This window comes from Anneissia japonica, unplaced genomic scaffold (assembly GCF_011630105.1).
Source record: "Anneissia japonica isolate Jap-2015-1 unplaced genomic scaffold, ASM1163010v1 scaffold1356_len1145284_cov175, whole genome shotgun sequence".
Taxonomy (NCBI): Eukaryota; Metazoa; Echinodermata; class Crinoidea; order Comatulida; family Comatulidae; genus Anneissia; species Anneissia japonica.
This window is the reverse complement of record NW_022706987.1, coordinates 954,329-968,272: the sequence shown is the minus strand read 5'-3', so window position 1 is coordinate 968,272 and position 13,944 is coordinate 954,329. Positions and strand designations below refer to the sequence as shown.

The following is a 13,944-nucleotide window of genomic DNA, read 5'->3' as shown; positions in this document are numbered from 1 at the left end:
GGGTAACCGAACCTGAAACCTCTGAATGAAGACCGAAGATAAGAGGGCCTCCATGGGACAACCATTTATTTATTTCAAAGAAAACTGTTGTTTGCTTTAAATTTTTGTGACCAACTTGAAGCTGTTTAAAACACATTGAAACAAAATATGAACGGCATATATATAGGCCCACTGTAAAGTAAACATAAAATTTACACTTTATTTGACTAAAGTTAGGTTTATGTCTAGTGTCCATCATTTACATAAAGAAAAATGTTATTTCTTTTTTGTTACTGGCCTTTCCTTATATCCCAATCTTCAATAAGCAATTCTCCAATGAGTTCCTCATGGCCATGAAAAAGTTGGGGAGAGAAGCCCCGCGAAGCTAGACTCGTTGATCAGGGTTGGGGGTGGAGGGAGTGGCGAGCAAGTACTAGAAGGGCCACGCCCACCTCAGTACCGCTATTGTTGGTGCTTAATTTGAATGGCCCTTCCCCCTCCCCTTAATTTTGGCTACGGGGCTTAATATCCACTTCTTTTCACATCAATGCGAATACCAACAGGGAAACGCTCAGATGACACTTTATTTACAAATCTTTGGATGATAATATGTCAGGTGTTCATCTTGACCAAATTTCCCCAATATTTTCCCCCAATAATAGTTTTTGTTACTATAACAAATAATTTTTGCCTTTAGTTTGTATTTACATAGGACTAGCAGGGGAATGTCCCCTCCCCTGGCTACGGAGCCGGGGGATAGTGCAGCAATGGCAGAACAGGACTGTATCAAATAAAATAGGCCTACAGCTCAATTTTTCAAATTTAAAGAGTAGGCCCTATTTATTGTTAAAAAAACTTGAATATGTTTTTTGAATATTTAAATGTGGTCTTGAATTGGAGGTTTTTTTGTCACTTAGTACTCCATAAAGGTTGTTTCGGTCTCATTAGAGGGGTCTCATAATTAGAGGGTAAGCTAGCTCAGTGTTAAAAGATAGGTGGTCAGGTGGGCGTGGTTTAACGAAGAACCGACCAGTCGAATACGGGCTTTGCATAAAATTGTATGCTGACGGTTGGCTAACGTGAAGAAGAGATTTTCAGCACCTGGATTTGAATGGACATTTGAGTGGATTATTTTAGTAACAGAAACGTATCTTCAAAAATATGTTTGTTTGCAGCACGTAATTTCTTCCCTGGTAAGTACTCATTCGTTTGTACTGTATCTTATTCTAGAAAATAGGTCATAATGATAAAATATCCTTAGGAGTGGTACAGAAACTAAATCAACTCGTTGCGGTGCCAGAGCAGACGTTCATTGTTCTGTATTTCTTCTACTTTGCATAGATAGGACTCCGGGCACAGTGCCTAACCCCTAACAGTAACTTCATTCACGATCGTATACACTAGACCTATGGTATGTCGGGAAGGTAGAAACTAATATTCCCCCACCATTTCACACACTTTAATTTATAAAAATATTATGTATGTAGGACTATTATAGGCTGACGCTCTACTAGAAGTACAGTATATATAACTCCTATTTGAAGGGGACACCTTTGGGACCAAAAAAAGTGTCCCTTATAATAGGGGTGTCCCCTGAAAAGGGGGGAAATAACTAACCAAAAACGTAAAATTGTCCCCTTAATACGGTTTTTTGGCATGTTTTCGTATAATGATGACATAGATTCTATAAAATTTTATTTTAATTGAACTAAGTAATTATAAATAATTTTATAACAATAATTTGCAATGCAAAAAATAATTCATTTAATCACTCCCGGCAAAATTTCACTAAAAACAGATTTTTTTCTAGAAAAGATGCATATGGATTACTCCAATTATTATAAATCATTTAAAAATATTGGCATAAATTTTAGTTTTACGCAAAAGAATACAAAAAAATGAGAAATACAGACTATTTCTCATAGAATATTACCATTTTTCTCGACGAATTCTTCGTTACTAGGCAAATTCAGAGGTTGTAGATCGCATCCGCTGGAATACTCAAGCTTTTATGTATACTTTATACATTCAATAAAGTGCGCCCTCTCTAATGGGATTAGTTTTTGTACTTCCCCATCTCGCACAATGCGGTCGTTCGAGTAGGGAGAAGATATGTTTGTTTAAGTGTCAAAATCTCAGTCAGAATCAGTTTTTTAACAAATTTGAAATAATTCCTATGAAATATTATATTTCATAAGTGACAATATTAGCAACGGAAAATATCGTGTCGGCTGTTTTTATGTGTGATAACCAAGGGCGTCGATCCGTGGTTGAAAGTGGGGGGGGGGGGGGGGAAATGTAAAAAAAAAGCCTTGGGCCGTATGATTGGTTGGGGACCATGGGACGAAGCCCTCGGAAGCTCTGGTGCGTATAGCCTTTTAATTGATTTTAAGCAATGCAATTAAAATTTATTTCCATACGAAATTTTCAAAATATCCAGTGGCGGATCCAGTAATTTGAAATAGAGCTGGGCCCAGAGAAGGACTTTTACAGATGGAGAGTGTAGATTATATCACCTCAGCCCGACCATGGTTGGGGCTGAGGTAAGAAAATTTATGATTATGGCACCTCTAGTTGGTCAGAAATGGCACTCTTAGACTGAATTTGAATATAATTTTAAATTTTCTTCTCCTTTAGTATTTCAGAAAAAAAAAAAAAAATAGGGATGGTGGGCTGGCTGGGCCCCTTTGAATCTGCCACTGAAATAATCATCATAAATAGTTTTTAAAATTATCCTTTTAGTCATAATTATGCCCGCTTATATATTCCGTGCAAACTAGCATTCATAAAAATAATGATTTATTATCTACTGATTAGCTTGTAACGTATTCAAAATTCGAACTATGAAAAACAAATAAGATAAACTTAAAACAGTCATTAATTTTTGCGTACAGTACTTTTAAAATCAATCAAGAGGTTTTTGCTTTTCTCCTCTTTTTGAATTTCACTTTTGTGTAAGCAATATTGCGACTAAATTATTGTGAGTGGAAATAATACCGTCTAATTTATAATCAAACAGGACAAGGGAGATAGGGAGCACACAAAACATTAGTTAGCATTTTGATTTGACAAACATAAAGGTGATTTACTTAATTTATCATTATCAGTGGTGGCTCCAGGAAAGCAAATTAGACGGGGGACAGGGAGGGACTTGCACGTTGGGAAAGTAGATCACCTCAGCCCCACCTTGGTTGGGGCTTGAGGAAAGAAAATTTATGATTATGACACCTCTAGATTGCCGGAAATGGCACTCTCAGACCTAAATTCTAATTATAATTTTCCTTTGTTTTTTTTCCATTTTTTAAAAATAATTTTAAAAAAAATTTAGGGTCGGCTCGGCCCCACTTGAACGAATCCACCACTGATTATTATGACGTCATTGCGAGATTGCGTCAATGTAAAACTGGAGTTTGTAAACTTTTGGTAGGCCTATAACTTAATCGAAATAGATAGACATATCCGTGTCAAAGGCTGTATAATTATTGTTTAATAATGGCTATATAAAATTCAATCGACGAGCTATAATTTTTTGAAATTAGGGAAAACAGTAATCCTATGTATGTAGGTAATATTAAACTCTAGTATATACGTACGGGTCATAATAATATACAAAAGGAATAAATCGTTTATAGTAGAAATTGTGCACTTTTGAGTTTGTATAAATATTGGCCTAATAAGTATAGTTCAGTACATTGTTTTCACAATAAATTTAGCCCCTGATGCACCCACAAAATCGATCTAGTGGTTTCTGAGATGGTTAGGAAATGTATAAACAATTGTGTTTTTACTCGGTTTTGGTAGTCATGCGTAATGGTTATTCTTTCCATTCGCTTTTCAAAGTGGGGTTTTAATTATAGAAGATTGGTGAAAAGTGAGGGGGACAATCGATATGATGTCCCCCCTGGGGCCGTGTCCCCCGTCCCCACCAATTGACGCCCATAGTGATAACAGAACCTAAATCAAGGTAAGGCTAGGCCTAGCCTAGCAGTGTTGGATAGGCTAATGTTTTCGGCACCTACCACTATATTTCTTTGCACGACCTATCGCAAAATCAAACATGAAAAATTCATTCGCATTTATTTTTTGTGTGGAACACAAAAAATCAAATTCCAGTCTTATTTTAAATTTTTTCATGCTTAGGAATGTCAAAATTTAGTTAAACTAGCAATTCCATAAATTATATTTATAAATCTTTATAACATTAAATACAAAAATTAGATTTTTCTTAACAACTGAAATTCTACGGGGAATGGGGCTTTAAGATATGAAATATTTAATTAAAACTACAACATTTTTGTATGTTCCCAATATTTTTTTTATTCTATTCAAGTGCAATGTTAATGAACCTATATATTTTTTTTAAGATTGAACTTTCTATTGGATAGACAGAATAATGTTAGATTTTACCAACTTAGAAATCAGGTTGTAGGCTGTCCGGATAGATTGAAATCTTATCAAAATACACAGAACAAGAAATCCCCCACCCCTTCCTTGTGAGACACTGTGACCTTATAGTATTATGTAGGCTAGGCAATCTAGCATTTGAAGTCAAACAAATTGCAAAGGTTTTTCTCTTTTAATCTAATGCATATGAGGGGATGAAATTCCAGAAATTGGTTACACCTCAGGAACATACTGTATGCAAATTATCTAAAATATGCAAATTACTTTGAAAATATGGGTTTCATATCTTGGCAACCGCTGGTCGCAAAAAGTTGTTTTCTCTTTCAAATTATTGAAAATATGCATGTTTCTATTTGCTCTAATAGAACATTTGCCTCAAAGATGAACAGAAATACTACAATAGACCTTTGACCATATATTCACTGAATTTGCATCTCTGTGACTAATAGAAACTTACTTTATGTCTCAAATTATTCAAATGCATGTTTCTTTGCATTATATTAATAGAAGGTATGAAAATCTCTAATCACACCATGGTCACATGAACTGTTCATATTCAAATTAGCAACAACTGGTCGCAGAGAGTTGCTTCCTTTTTAAAATTATTCAGAACACACATTTTTATTTGCTCTAACATTTTCTCCACAATTAACCAACATGCTAAAACTGATCAATGACCCTATATTCACAGAATTTGCATATTGTATATCTCTGACACTAATGTCTGTAGAAACCTACAGTAGTATATTGTTCAAATTATTCAAATTCATGTTTCTTTTTATTTTATTAAGGGGGATTAATTTCTGAAAAAATTTCTTTGTCACATATCCCGTCCCTGTAGAGGCCTATATAAAATTGATGTCCTAGGCCTAATTATGCCAGTTAGGGATGAAAATATAGGGTTCTCCTATCCTGAAACTGCTGACGTGCAGGAGAATTAGGTGATTTCCAACAAACGATCACCCTTTTTTTAAGTTGGACCCCAGGATTCCCCATCACCTACTGTACAAAACAAAACAGGGGTTTCAGCAAGGACTGTACATTACTGCCATTACCACTAATAGCCCATGGATGGCGCGGTCGGTTAAGGATGTGTTCTAAAGAACTAAGGTTGTGAGTTTGAATCGCGTCTTGGTATTCAATTTTTTTTGGGTAACTCCATGACTGCTGGTCAAGAGACTTGACATTAGTCTCAAATTATTTAGAAAATATGCCTGTATTTTATATAATATATTTCTAAACTAGAGAAGTTATCACAAAAAATTATCAGAACTCAAGCATATTATGACCCATGTTGCCAATAACTACGGACCATTGGGATCATCTTCTATAGTTAAGTTTAAAAATCTGTTGGATCTTAAAATCCACGATAGATGATTTAACTTTAAATTTATGTAACATCCTTTGTTCCTATATGGAACAAACATCACAAGTGTAAAGGTATGGCTTAATATGAAACAATGATTTAAATAAATATTTTTATGATAAGTATATTTTAATAGGGCTCCAATTCGTCTATATCACAATTCTGCTTGCAAAGCATTATGGGTATTAAGCAGGGATTTCAAAAGTTTTGGAAGTAGGAGGCTGAATCTGAAAAGTAGCAAGTGCACGATTTATCATCGAAGATATATTTTATTAAACAAATTAATGTTGTTTTTTGTTTGATTTTTTGGTTTTATTCAGCTGGACATAATGTTGAGTTGTACCATAGTATACTAATATAAAAGTAATAATTTGTAATTAAGTGAATTTATTATTTTTAAAAAATCCAAAATGACTGATATCATGACATTACTGAAGTACAGTAAAACATTTTGTCTCTGCAAGGTAGGTATTGTAGTAACAGGCCGGGCCTGGAGTACCCTCTGTTTCACATACTGTGGAAAATAATAAATAGAAGTACTGTATATAAAGGTACAGGTACTTGTTGCATTTGTGTGGTTACTCCTGGATATAATCAGCTACAAACTCATCATGAGCTGGAATCTGAAAAATAACAATATAAAACAAATCAAAATAAAAGCATCACTAAGCATTTTTGGACAAATCTGGCTAGGTCTGTATTAATAATCCAGTGAAAAACTTATTATATAATGTATTTAATTATTATATTTTTATAATTATTATTATTTGTATATTATAATAATCAAATCATTGCAATATGTATAAGCTTATATAATTTAATAATTGAAAAGAACAATCCTACATAAGTATCAGTAATTAACAATTCTACCTATATTTAATACCTTTTTTAAAATGGCCCTCAGCCTATAGGTCTTCAACATGTGGCTGGACATCATCTTCAGCTACATGATCATCATGATCGCTAAAATCATCATCTGGAAAAAAATTAATGATTTTTCTTTAAAGCTTTAACAAATACCATTACCAGTAGTAATTACAGTACTACTACTCCTAGGGGACGCACATGTGCGATGTACATGGCGGATTTTGTCGCGCCGGCAACTTTTGAAATCCCTGTATTGAGGTGAAACAAACTTTTTGATCGTAGTTATTTTTTTTTGTGATTTTTGCAATTTTTATCTTTTTTAAATTTCTATATTGAATACCTTTTGCATGTAACTGTGTTTTGCTTTGTTTTGTGAAATGTTGTTTATCTTTGCTTGATTTTGTTAGATTGACGCAATTCAGTTCAATACTGCAATGTCAATTTTTGTTATTTTTTTAATAATAAACCAGAATAGAATAGAATTATTTCCACGATATGCGAAATCTCGGGCCTAAATCCAACATGGCGCGGGCTCGAGATGCTATCTTGCAGAGCATAGCGCTTGGCACTGATTGATATCCTTGATACTGTATATGGCCTATTGTATGCTTCGGCAAAGCCCAGAAAAATTCTAAGCATGGGAAGTGACCAAAGTGACGACCAGAAAAAAACAGTGCAAAAAGATAATAAAATATGCAAGGAAAAAAAAAATCAGAACAAAAACAATGGCTTTTCCCAGTACTGCTGGGAAGAGCCAACAATAATAATAATAATAATAATATGATATAATAATAATAATTTTAATATTGGTTGCATCTTTGTCCTTTCAACCTGTTTCCTTTAGCTGTTTTTGTGATGTGGGTCCTTTTTGTTGAACAATTTTAAAATGTTGATTGTTTAGATTTTTCTGCTTCAACCCTTTACTTTTGGAAAATTCAACCCATTTTGAGTGTTGCAATAAAGAATAATTTGATTTGATTTGAATCTGAGACCTAGTCTGAGATCCCCACGTTTCAGCTTACACAGAGCATGCACAGAGGCAGGCAACTGAGCTAGCTGCTCTGTACCATGGTTATAAATCTATAAGGTACCATTCCAACATTTAATAATAGGCTCTATTATACTATTTAAAATTTATAAATGGACAAAAAATTTACTTTCGCCATAATAATTGTAAGCCTACGACTTCTAGATCCCTTTTTCTTCGGGTAATCTAATAGGGCTTGAAAATATCAATGTAACAATGTTTAATTAACAAAATTCATTGATTATATTTAATCAAGTGTCACTTCGATAACATAAATTATGTTGCTCGAAACATGATAAGGCCAACTGAATAAAATGACCATCGTCCTTTAATTTCAGCAAAATCCAAGAAGGTCATTGTGGAGCCCTGGTTGAGTTGGCATGGAATGACTCATAATTGGATTTTACAGGACAATATGAAAACTACACCGTTTCTGATGTGTGTGCAAAACATTATTCAGTATTGGAAGAGCTTTCCAATGATAACAAACACCTTTGGTGAGTTTATATACTTATTCTTATTTTAAGTACATTTTAAGTATATTTTGCGGTTATTTTAAAACAAATAAACACCTATTTTTGAATTATGTTCTATTGTGGCTTGAGTGACAGTAGTTTTTATGTCTAGTTTGTTGCCTGTCATATTTTATGAGGGTCAAAGGTCATTGACCCTGGCCTAAAATAATAATAATAATAGTGTAGTTTTATATAGCGCACATATCTATCTAATGTAAGATGCTCAGGGCGCTTGATACTAATACATGTATCTGTCTAGGAACACTTTATGGAATATGGTTGATCTTGGTGTCAAAATGCAGATAATTATACAGGGGTGTACAGTATATATGGTGGGCTGGGCCACCCAGTCTCAAGCTAATTTCATGGACCTCCACCCACCCTTAATTACTTACTTTTCCATCCTTAAAATCCGCTCTTATTATTTAGAGTTTACCAATGTTATCACACACCCACCCTCAAAATGTTTTATCACACACCCTTAATTTTTTTTTCAGCTACAACCCTGTTAACATTGAATGCATGATCTTGCAAAATGAGGTCAAAGGTCAAATTGTCAAAAATGGTTGTTTTACTCACTAAAATGGCATATCATTTCAAAAATTAAAGTAAAGGCGATTTCAACTGACTTACAGTATATGTAGGAATACATCTAGGATACACCAAAAAAGGTTCGGGGGAGGGGTGGGAAAGTAGTTTTTTGGTGTTAAAGGTCATTGGCCCAACCTAAAACACTTGGGAACACTCTATGGTATTTTGTTGATTTTGGTGTAAAAATGCACAGAATAATACAAAAAAATTTATAGATATACCGTAGTTCCTCGGGTATAGTCCCACCTCGAGTATATCCAGCCCCTGACTTAGGTGAGTAGGTCTAGGTCGGAAAATTTAACAAATGCTCACAAAATAAGGATTTGGCTCCAAATTCGGCAGACCTGAAATGCTTCCAATTGATTAGACTAGATTAGAAAGTTGAAAACAAAGCCCATTCTTGTAAATTGTTGTTGTTTACAGTACTTCGCTAAAATGAACAAGCTCGCTAACTGCAGCTAAGGCAACACCGTGGTCCGTCCCTAAAGAGACGCCCAGTAGGCTGGTCGGATTGTTAATCCACAGCGTGAAGACTCGCGTACTCCACAACTGCGGCTGAAAATAGACAACACCGCGGTCCGTCCCTAAAGAGACCCGGCCAGTGGGCTGATCGGATCATTAATCCACAGCAAGAACACAGATATACTATGCCAAAAATAACTTGTTACATGCATTACAAGTGGGTGGTCTTCACATGCGATGGGTGATTGGTTGGATTGGTTGTTGCTAGGCAAAAAATAACCTACGACGTCAAAAAGTTTAGGCAAAGGCTGACCTAGCTCAATGTAAGACCAAGATGTGGCCTTGCTAGCTAAGCGCTTAGGCCTACTAATTAGGGTATTCCCTTCCCTTTGATGTTCGAGTAAACTCTGATTTCTTCAACGGAATATATTTTTGGATAGCCCATTAATCATAGGGCAGTTGTTGCAGTTGTTTTCTGCCACTTTGAAAAACGATAGTCATTTTCCTTCTGTTCATGCACACGGGAATCCCCGGGTATAATCCCACCCCCTCAAAATCAGACCAATTTCGTGTTCATGGGGGGTGGGATTGTACCCGGGGAACTACGTGTCTTATAGAGACAAAATTTATTCAAAACGAATATTTTGGACATGCCTGTGTCCTTCCTCAGCGTTACACGTAAGACTGAAAAATGCAGAGCAATTCAAATAAAAACTGTTAAAAGTTAAGCAAGATAAATCCTAAGATAATAGGCATGCAATTAGTAACTGAGAAGTAATTAACTAATAAACTGTCAGCGAAATTTGAAAGCGCTGGCGGTAAAGAAGCCTATGATAAACAATAGAGTGGAATAAACAAAGATGTTGGCAATGTAAGAATCAAAAGGCACACAGCAATTGAATAGAGACAGTGTGTCTATATAGACGAAGAGACTATAATGATCGATATTATTATATAATGCTAATATAAAGTGAAAATATAATAATTATTATTATTCTATTATAATTATTACTAACTGTTATAATTATTATTATTATTATTATTATTATTATTATTATTATTATTATTATTATTCAGTGTTCAAAATAACGCCGGTCCGCCGGCAAATGGCTAGTAAAATGCATGGCGGACCTGTTAATTATCCCAATAACAAGTCCGCATGACCAGTTAAAATGTCAATGAAAGTCTGACGAATACCTAAAGCTTTACTCATTCACCTCTTATAATGATGTCTTTACAAAATATTTCACACAGATAATGTCAACAAGATCGCTATTTTATTTTATTTTATTTATTTCCAGGCAAGAAATTACAGTACAATAGATAAGAGAAACAAATGACAAAAACAAAAAGCCTGAGGATTACCTAAAAGCGAACTTAATCACTATCTAAAGGCTCTCCAAAACATTAAAAAGGCAAACATTAAAATCTGAAAAATTCACAATTCACAATTCATATATGTACAATATAAAAAATTAATAAAAATATTACAAAGAGAATTACAAATCCATTAAGGTAAAAATATAATTTAATTAATTTAATATGATTTAATTTAAAAAATATTGCTTAAGTACATATTTAAATTTTGTGGAATTAATTGCACATTCCCTAATATTTGGAGGTAGGTCATTCCATAAATAAGGAAAATAATTAAAAACAGTAAATTTATAACAATTGGTTCTAGCAAATTGGATCTTAAATCTAAAATCAGACAGATGACGGTTATTAACAACAGGAAGAAGATTTGGTTCAATATCATATTTTCTATGGAAGCAAGACAATACAAAAGAAAGAAGGAGGTATTTATAACGGTCAGAAATAAGTGGAATCTGAAGGAGGGATAAATTTTCTATTTAATGTCATGTTAATGTCCACTACGAACAGCCTTGGGCTCAGTCATTCAATGCGAACCGATGAACATCACGCACTAGCTAGACCATGGAGGAATCCATGGCTAGACGAACAGAGGGAAATCACCTTCTCCGCATGTTATAGCGACAAGGAGAAGTTGATTTTCATCTGTGTGAGCACTGTGAAGTTAAAACATCCATGTCATGTATCCATCCCACAATGCAACGTGGGACGAAAAGTTAATAAACAACGCAACGATTTTCAGACGAAATAATGCAATAATCACACCCTGTGAATAAACCGTTCGCACAGTCCCAATAGCATTGCCATGGAGATTAGAAAGACACACCAATAAAATGTTAGATATTAGTGAATGTTAGTGAAAGTTACGCCTTCCATTGTTTTAATAAAGTGCATTATCGCCTTTATGAATACTTAAAAATCAAATGTAATCAATCTGAAATGAAAAAGGAACTCAAAGCAATTGTTTCTACGACGGCTCTTTTTTAGTAGACGTTCAATTCGGATTTGGTATGTCATTAGATTCATATATCAGTCTACATTTAAATTACACTCACATTCCCCAAAAACATTGCTAATTACGGAGGGAATTTGCAGAGAATGAAATTTAAATTTGTTAGATTTATTTTTAGATTTGACTCTAAAACAAATCCATGGGGGGTTTCTTAATTCATTTTAATAAATATGTTTAATTAAAAATTTATCGGTTTACACTAAGCTTCTTCCTGTCAGCAAGCTCTCATGCACTATGAAACTTTGGGCGATCTGATGTCACCACAGCCAAGCACATGGGATTTTTGCCCAGCCACATGACCCCACGAAAAAAATTAACCAATTAGCAGGCAGAGTTTAGGAGGTGCGACCTGATACAACAAGTCGCATCGCGACCACGAAGAATGTGTTGTCTTTGAAAAAATGTCAGACCGAAAATGCACGTAAAAACAATAAAACAATATAAAAGCATTCTTTTTATTGGTACAGTAATAAAATTTGCTGTGCACTACAGCTAAACAACAGGTACTGTATGTATTATATGTTAAATGTTAACTTTTCGTAGGGTAGTCATACCGAATTCACTGGGCTATGCTAAGCCTATGTTTAGCGTCTAGGCTATGCCCTAACTAGCCTGCCTTATTCGGAAAGGATTCGATAGAAATGTTCCACAAACCGATCTTTCCGGAAAACCGAACATCGTATTGTGAGAATGCACTGTACATACAAATAGATTCCTGTATTTATATTTCGCGGCATAATCTAATACAGAGACAACAGAACGATTTTTCTGTACAGTATCTGTCAGTGTTACTTCATCGGTGAGGGGCAGCATGATTAGCTTGTCAAAAATATGGTATTTGGGCCTTTCGAAGTTGGCAAGATAGTGGCTAGTGAAAGGGATTGAGGACCAGTAAAAATATTAATTTACTGGTCCATTTGGCTAGTTTAAAAAAACCTTAAGGGAAACCCCTATATTATTATTATCATTATTAGTATAGTGATATTAAAAGGAAGGCCAAATATATTTCATTATAATGAAAGAATAACCACTTATGAAACCTACAGTAGGTCTTTGTTAATACCAATTTTTGTGTGTGCTAAGTTTATAAGAATCCACTGAAGTTCAGCACAATGTCTATCAGTTAAAGACCTGAATCCTAAAGCAATTGAAACGCATTTCATATCATTAACAGAGTGTTTAGGATGATTAAATTAGTTTTTTATGATTGTTGCACCTAAGTCTAAATTTGCTCCCTGTCTCCCCGACATAGCAACCACGATCACATGTGGAACATACGATTGTGTATATAACATTGGTGGCATTGCATGTGAGAGGTGGTGGGTTGATGGTTATGTTGGAATGGGGGAACTTGATAGATTTGATCGTATTGAGGATATCACAGATCTTACATCGTGGGTTGTCACTGTACAAGGACGGTTACCAGATAAGGGAGGTTACCAGATGGGAGGAAGTCAGGATATGTTTAAAGTTTAGGAGGCTGACGTTTGGCTAAAATGGGGGATTTTCAAAGGGTTTGTGGTTGGAAAATTGAGTTTTCACTACCTGAAAGTCCGCTTTAATAGATTCGGACAGCTGATAAATGAGGGGGGGGGGGTTATAGTACAGAAGTATAGAGGGATGTGTGTGGTTTTAGTTTTAGGTTTTTATTGAAGAAGATCATGTCGGGATTTAGATGATGCTTTCTCAATGTTATGTTTGATAAATGGTAGCGGATAGTTGCTTTGGCCCAGTTTGTAAAAAAGTGTGTTACTCTAATATGTGGCAAAGACAAGCCAAACCAGTCACTCGTCGCAAAAATTGATTTTGAGTTATTAATACAGTGTTAGAGAGTAAAATAATAGCTATAAAATGGTAAAAAAATCATTCAAATCGGACATATCCTTATGAAGTTACAAGCGTTTAACCACACAGCTGTTTAAAGAACAATATATGAGAAATCAGCCTTCAAAGTTTATGATTTTAGGCATTTCTCATGCATAAACTATCATAAAATCCTTAAAAAGTGTTGTTTTAACATTGAAAATTGGGAAAATAACAGCATAGAATGATGTATAGATATGTAAAGATTAGTTTAGTGCAATAAAATAGATTTTTAAAAATTTGACATTCCAGCATGTTTTGGCCATTTTCTCTGGAACACGATTTGCGACGAGTGACTGGTTTGGCTTGTCTGTGCCACATATGTTTGTTATATTCAATATCAGTGGAACATGCGTTTTATGCAGAGCTTGGCTGTTTACTATTGATCATTTAATGCTAGTGGAATGGGAGTTATTAAAATCCAACATATGTGGAACCAACTACATCGGATACTATTAATATATATATATATATATATATATAT

The 13,944-nt window shown here is 34.5% G+C and overlaps 1 long non-coding RNA gene across 1 annotated transcript in view; it reads left to right on the top strand.

Annotated features, from left to right (window-relative positions):
- Positions 1-1,046: 1,046 nt before the first annotated feature.
- Positions 1,047-13,944, top strand: part of LOC117106283 — a 20,625-nt gene continuing 7,727 nt past the window's right edge. Inside the window, exon 1 of the long non-coding RNA XR_004445039.1 lies at positions 1,047-1,172. This is a non-coding gene — a long non-coding RNA (uncharacterized LOC117106283). The remainder of the gene's footprint in view (positions 1,173-13,944) is intronic.